This window comes from Poromitra crassiceps (genome assembly GCF_964638095.1).
Source record: "Poromitra crassiceps genome assembly, chromosome: 5".
Lineage (NCBI taxonomy): Eukaryota > Metazoa > Chordata > Actinopteri > Beryciformes > Melamphaidae > Poromitra > Poromitra crassiceps.
Genome location: NC_139642.1, coordinates 51,247,654 through 51,255,445, shown reverse-complemented (window position 1 = coordinate 51,255,445; position 7,792 = coordinate 51,247,654). Strand labels below are relative to the sequence as shown.

At 42.7% G+C, this 7,792-nt stretch overlaps 1 long non-coding RNA gene across 1 annotated transcript; it reads left to right on the top strand.

Annotated features, from left to right (window-relative positions):
- Positions 1–3,015: 3,015 nt before the first annotated feature.
- LOC310777472 lies at positions 3,016–6,369 on the top strand. The gene is made up of 4 exons (XR_014552742.1): positions 3,016–3,213; positions 4,856–4,984; positions 5,380–5,407; positions 5,519–6,369. It is a non-coding gene; the product is annotated as an uncharacterized lncRNA (long non-coding RNA).
- The last annotated feature ends 1,423 nt before the right edge of the window (positions 6,370–7,792 follow it).

Here is a 7,792-nt window from a genome sequence, read left to right as displayed (position 1 = left end):
AGCGTGTGTGTGTGTGACACCACCCTCATGGGGGAACACAAAACACGTCTTTATTGTGTTAGCGGCCGCCCACTGCTCTTGATTAAGGGTATCGCAGGGAAGGAAGTATAAAGAATGTCTGCTGAGAAATGCAAATGCGTTATTATACAACTACACTAGGTCACATGATCTAACGGTTAGATCATTAGATACGGAGATCGTTAGATTCGAAACCTATGAAATCCATTCAACAGCCTTTTGATCCTGCACCCAGGCCCAGTGTGGCCTAGCTTTGGATGTGCGTGTCCCTGTCTACTTTTTGCTCCATTCAACACTCCTCGTTACTTTCTCAGTAAGTCATAGTGTGACATTAACTTCTATTTTATTCGTAACTTCTATTTTATTCTATTTTATTCTTTATGGTACATTCCCATGCCTCTTGTAATGTTTGATGTTTATATTTTTCCATGCCTGAGGGCGAGCAACTGTATGACTCAATTTCCCCTCGGGGATCATCAATAAAGTTATTTTGATTTTGAGTCTGCTGAACTACACGGCCATTTCTGCTATAGCTGTGGAAATGTGATATGATATACAGGCCATTACATTTCAAAAGTATTCAAACCATAAGAAATGTCTTCAATGTGTAGCCTACATGGGTTTTTAACTAATATAGATAGTGATGCTGGTATCTTGCTTCATAAATAAAGTTGTGTGTGGAGTGCACATAAAAACATTGAGGTGATTTATGTGAAAATGATCAGATGAATTATGTTTGAATTATGATTGATGATAAAAAATATAAAAGAAATAAAATAATTACAATATAAATCCATCAATATATAATATAAAACCATAACAAATACCACACAGAGATACCTGTTTTTGCAAATGAACTCTTCTTGACCTGTAGCCTTCTGCTATCTATGCAGATCACTAGCTACAGTATATCGGCGTCATCATTGTACGGAGGTCATCAGTCCCCACTCCCCTCTGTTACATAATGGTAATATGAACTTCATATGAAATTCCTTCCTGGCAGAGCTACCGGCATATTCCCAAGAAATCGTGAATGATTTCCTGCATAAAACAATCCGTCCTTGTTTGCCTGTTATCACGTGTCTGTGAGCATGCTTACAGACATGCCTCCAGGCACGTGTCTCTGTTGTTCAGCTGAGAGGAGCCTTTCACACACTCTCTCTCTCTCTCTCTACTCTCTCTCTCCCTTTCTCTCTCTCACTCTGTCACACACACACACACACACACACACACACACACACACACCGCAAACCCCACCCACTAAATCCCTTTATCAGCCAAGTTGTCATTTAACATTCAGCTCAATAGTTTAATTAGCAGCACCTACGGTATATTTAAGCAATAGATCACGACAGGCCGTGGTATTGTACTCATTATACCACACCTAAGGGTGTTTTCGCCTATAACCTGACATTGCCAGATGGGGGCGCTATTGTTTGTTTTCACAAACCAAACCGCACATCCATCTGGGTATGGCCTGCCCAGAGATGATCACGGCAGAGGCCATGGCCTCCGTTGCCCCTCCCTCTGGTCGTGATGCCCTGAGATCCCTAAGGCCACCTTGGCAATGCCCTGCTACCAGCCTGCTACTGTCAGTTACTTTAAAAGCCTCAGTGATCTCAGTTTAATGTAGTCTGCTCTATGCAAAGGATGTGCAATTGGCTCATTTTTACCACACAATTTAAGAAACATCGCTGTCAATAGAGTAATGGCCTTTGTGCCCTGGCATGTATCCTTGTGCCCTAAAAAGATATGTGACGCCATAGGCCAAATGGCCTTGCCCCTAAAATGACAACATTCCCACCCTGCCCCTGACTTGAATCTGCCTTAACCTGAAACACATTGAAGGTTTTAGGTGTAATGGAGGGATTCTGCCAGAGGGTGGCACCGCTCAGGTCTGAATCCACAACAGCTGGGGTGGACCAAGAGAGCACAAAACTCCCTCTCTAGCCAAGCTGAAGGGAAGCAGCGCTGTCGTATGGACAGCTTGAGACACATTTGAGGAAATGGGCTCAAAAAGGGCCTCCAGAACTTACAGCACTTCCACAGTTTCCTCTTAGCCAATGTTTCATGAAGTGATGGCCAAAGAGGACCTCTCACCAAACCCCTTCATGAGATTGTTGACACACACTTAGTAGAATTTGCCAGTCCAGAATAGATCCAATTTAATACTAGTGGGTCAATGTGTCTCTCCCCCGTGACCACTTCAGCAAGCCAATTTGCTTTGTAGTTAGCAATGGTGGATTGCGTTCACACTCCCTCGGTAGTCTGCACTACCTAGCCAGCACTTTTCAATGTCAACTGTTTTCTGTTTTTGTGTGTGTGTGTGTGTGTGTGTGTGTGTGTGTGTGTGTGTGTGTGTGTGTGTGCGTGCGTGCGTGCGTGCGTGCGTGCGTGCGTGCGTGCGTGTGCGTGTGCGTGTGCGCGTGTGTGTGTGTGTGCGTGCGTGCGCTGGTTACCCAGTTCACTTGCCCCTCCTCATGCTGGTGGCCACCCGAGCCCTATTGTGCACATCTTTTATGTGTTGCAATAAGAACAGGTGGCTATTGAAACCAATGTGTTGAAGCTATAGCTTTCTCTTGTTTCAAGATCAAGAGGTGTAATAAATCAGTCATCCACCAGGAGTCCCCATACATACACTACCTGAATCAGGTTTAGTACCTACTGATCTGTCCTATCTAGATGAAGGGCTCCTTTACTACTAAGGTAGGAAAGGAGGACAGATTAGTAGCTGCAGTTTTCGCCCCTGAATTGGCTACACTACAATGTTGTCCCGGGTGAGAATGTTGGTGACAGAGCTACAACCTAAAGTTTCTGGTGTTGTTAATTCCCTGTAGGATCTCAATGAAGCCATATAAAAGGATCATTGCCATGACAAAAGCAGTAAGACAGGACAATCAAGTCCTCGATGACCCGAGAGTTTGCCAATGGGCAGGAGAGAGAAGAAGATGGACCAGTTTTAAAGGAATGCCAGGTATGGGGACATGGACAGAAAGACGTAGACACAACCAAAGAAGGAAGAAGAGAACATAGACAGTGTTTTGGTGCTAAACAGTTGAGACTAATCATTTGAGAAAGATTTGATATAAAGTCACAGAGAGTGACTGACTGACACAACCCACCACCAAAGGAGGAGAGGAGAAGACGAAGAACAGGGCTCAGTCACTCCTGGCTAGTCCGCTATGGGGAACAGTGGTAAGAGTTTTTCAATTGACAAGTTGCGTTGCATGTCTGTTTACAGTGAGCTGCTGTGCAGTGAGACAGTAAGTTAATAACACATTTTTTATTTGTGTTTTATTTTCGCAGTCTGAATTTCATGTGTTATTATAATATAATAATTAAGCTACCTTATACATAATACTGTATACCGTCAGGGAAGTAAATCCTTGATATCCGATTGAGGTGATGAAATGAGCTAATTTATTGATTTACTTTTACTTCTTTTGATTCATGGTCCTTTTGATGGGGGGTGGGTTGTGCTACAGTTCACACAGCCGTACAGGCTCTGTCTATCGACAGGAAACAAGCGCTCATATGTGTGTTGTTGGCTGGTAACCTATGAACTACATTACACAGCCAATGACATTGTAAATGTCACCATTGTGCTTTGTATAGCTGTTGTTATGAAGATGCTGGGAGACAACAGCAAGTTAACAAAGTTGAAAATATAAAATTGTAAAGGGTTAAATTCCTCGCCCGTGCTTCTTGTGCCTGATGATGGCTGTGTTTTGCTCTCAAATTCCCTCCCTCATTCTTTCAATGTCTCTCCAAAGACTGCTAATGAAGCCAGGCCCCGCATCATTCTGCTAATGAAGCCAGGCCCCGCATCATTCTGCTAACGAAGCCAGGCCCCGCATCATTCTGCTAATGAAGCCAGGCCCCGCATCATTCTGCTAATGAAGCCAGGCCCCGCATCATTCTGCTAATGAAGCCAGGCCCCGCATCATTCTGCTAATGAAGCCAGGCCCCGCATCATTCCCATCCAAAGACTGCTAACGAAGCCAGGCCCCGCATCATTCTAATGAAGCCAGGCCCCGCATCATTCTAATGAAGCCAGGCCCCGCATCATTCTAATGAAGCCAGGCCCCGCATCATTCTGCTAATGAAGTCAGGCCCAGCATCATTCTAATGAAGCCAGGCCCAGCATCATTCTGCTAATGAAGCCAGGCCCCGCATCATTCTAATGAAGCCAGGCCCCGCATCATTCTAATGAAGCCAGGCCCCGCATCATTCTAATGAAGCCAGGCCCCGCATCATTCTGCTAATGAAGCCAGGCCCAGCATCATTCTAATGAAGCCAGGCCCCGCATCATTCTAATGAAGCCAGGCCCCGCATCATTCTAATGAAGCCAGGCCCCGCATCATTCTAATGAAGCCAGGCCCCGCATCATTCTGCTAATGAAGCCAGGCCCCGCATCATTCTAATGAAGCCAGGCCCCGCATCATTCTGCTAATGAAGCCAGGCCCCGCATCATTCTAATGAAGCCAGGCCCCGCATCATTCTAATGAAGCCAGGCCCCGCATCATTCTAATGAAGCCAGGCCCCGCATCATTCCCAGAGATTGATTTTCCAGTCTCACTTCATCAGAGAGTGAATACTCAATCAATGTGTCAGACAATGAATGAATAAAACGGTGATCTGATTATGCCCGTGTATAGCCTGGCAGGCAGCTATTTCAATTTGCGTAAGTAATATGATCACGTCCTCCATATCAAGGATAGCAAAATGACCCTTTCATCATTGAATTGGCTTGTTTATTGCTCTTCAAATGCTCATAAAGCTATCTGTGAAAATGTATGACGACGATCAATTTCTCCTCTCCTCTCCATGTTCACAGGGAGCCATGGGGCAGCAGTGGGGATCGCTGTGGGCTTTTCCATCCTGGCTCTCCTTTTCACCATCGGCATTGTCCAATTCTGCTGCAAGTACAAATGCAAAAAGTGCAAAAAATGCTGCAAGAAAAAGGGTGAGTGGATTCATAAGATCTCCTTGCATTCTATTACTGGCATACAACTGCTTACATGCTAGACAGCTAGACCTTAGTGGCTCTCAAACCTTTTTTCGCATCAAGCACCCCTACACTGACACAAATTAGACCACGGACCCATATTTTATACAATCTTTGCTTTTAGAAGTTTTATTACAGAAAGTGTATGAACCCCATGACCATCTGTCATTGTGTTACTTATGGATTAAATTATAGTGAGAATACAATTGTCCCCCTTTTTGTTGGGGACCCCTGGAATGCCCTCAAGGACCCGTGGGGGTCCCCGGACCCCACTTTGAGAACCACTGCCTTACATAACATCAGCTAACATGACTGTTTGGTGTGTTTTTCTCTTTCTTACTCTGTCTCTGCAGAGCCCTCATTGAAAGACAAAGTGATGACGTAAGTGTTTATCTCTGTAAAGTTCTTTCAAGTGCATACTCCTTTCTTCCTCTGCAGTTGCTTGTGAGGTTGTCTGGGTAACTCTGACGTGTTTGACCTTTCTATCTACAGCAAGGTGGGCATCAAGAAGTCCCCATCTCCCTTCACCATCAGCAGCATGGTGAAAAAATGACACCTGCAGTTCAGTCACACAGGAAACTGTCAACAACAGAGGACAGTCCCCATGTCTTAATAGTTCAATGATGTTCATCATGTCTTCATTTATAAGTAGACGTTTGTGTTTTCTTGTGCTGGGTATGATGTGTCAACCAGTTGCTTTTCAGCCCATTTCAGCTGAAAAGCAACTGACACGTCATACCCAGCTGTCAGTGCGACTGCGTCTAGTCCCCATGTCTGTCACATTCCCACACACTGCGTAACAAAGTTGGCTGCTATATTATTCCTCAGTTATGCATAATAATATCCATTGGGAAACCAAGATGTGAGATCTTGGTTTTAACATATGATCTGTTCCTGGGTCCTGTTGCTGTAGCCTAATGTATCTTGATGTTACAATGTTTCTGTTTGAACTTGTACTGTAAATGAATGAGGGAAACCACATGTTACCTTTGGGCACTAGGATTGCATCTCTATGTAAACACCCTACCTGTATATATTATGATTGTAACACGTTCCCATTGGCAGGGCGTCAAATTACACTTATTTGCCACGCCTCCTCTGCGGTGTATTGATTGCAGATGTGAAAGGGTATCTTCACGTCATATTTGGATGCACACGTTCCTCCAGCACAGACACCGGCACATGGTCATGGTTTCTTTATCCGAGCAGGCCACCGCTGTTGCTAGAGCCGCGTCTACAGCTACTGGCCCGGCAACATTTCGTGGGAGCCACAGCTCAAATTGCTGGGCAAGGTTAGGCCCTTGCAAGGACCTGCACCAATTGAAGGATGTTTCATCTGTACATTTTACAATGATAAAAAGTTAATAAAATAATTTACATTTTTACATTTTAATAGCGGAACATTACATTTTTACATTTTATATATATACCGGTATATACATATACATATATATATATATATATATATATATATATATATATATACATACTATACTATATACTATTTGCCAGTTTCACTGTTTGTCACGTCTGTCACACTTTCATGTGGTGTTAAGAGTCAAGATACTGTGTGGGACTCTAGTGGTTCAGTTTTGAGTAAGCACACACAGACACACACAGCCATACAGCCACAGACAGTCAGAACGACCGGCGAATGAGAATAACTTTTGGGTCGAACAGCAACTCAAACGGCGGATCAGTTCTCTTGTATTGACTTCCCTTCAAATCTACCGGTTCAATTGGTTGGCTGAGTTTTAGGCAAATTCTATGTTTTCTAGATTTTAAAGTAAACATTTTATTATTGTGCAAACCTTGTTAATTTCATTGACTAAAATTAAAACTAGATTAAAACAACCCCTAGATGTTAATGAAATAAAAACAAAGTTGTGATTACAAAACCTATGAGGAAATTGACATTTTTGTCAACGAATAAAAACTATATACGAAATGTTGAGGAAGGGTGAATTGGGAAGAATTAATCAGAAGAGAAGAAGAAGTGAACCAGTGTCTGGATTGCACATTCAAACCTTAATACATTGCATAATAACATCATTAATCGATCTTTCCAATGAGTTTGGAAATTGTAGAGAAACATTTAAATAATGCATTATCTAAGCCCGTTAGATTTTAGTCAACTTAATTTACAGTAGATTTAGTCAACTAAAATCTTGTGATATTTAGTCAACTAAACTAGACTAAAACTAAAACATTTCAGATGACTGAAATATGACTCAAACTAAATGGCATTTTAGTCAAAAGACTATTATGACTAAAACTAAATCCAAATTGGCTGTCAAAATTAACACTGGTGCTAACTATGAATTGTTGAATGTAACTTACTGTAACTACAGAAAGGATTAACTATGAATCATCACATGTTCATGAAACTCCCACGATGATCCATTTCTTGAATTCAGAAAAAACAGAGTAGTTCCACAGGTCAAACAAACTATGTCAAAATCAGACGATTAGTATTTATTTGCACACAAACATCTTTCCCCAAATAACAATTAGTCACTATGAGTGACGTATTGACGAGGCACTGGGGAAATGTCAGAGGAGAAGAAGAAGAAGATAAAGAAGAAGAATGTGTTTCTGTAAAGTGTAATTCCTGCAATGCTGGTGATGTCATGCAGCGCCGTTTTTAGATGTTGTCACACCCACCCCCAGAGGAAGCTTTTGCAGTCATGCAAATTGTTGCCTTTTCTGAGTGGCTGAGATCTTCCAATTAGATTTGAACATGCGTTATACATGCTTAGGCACAGC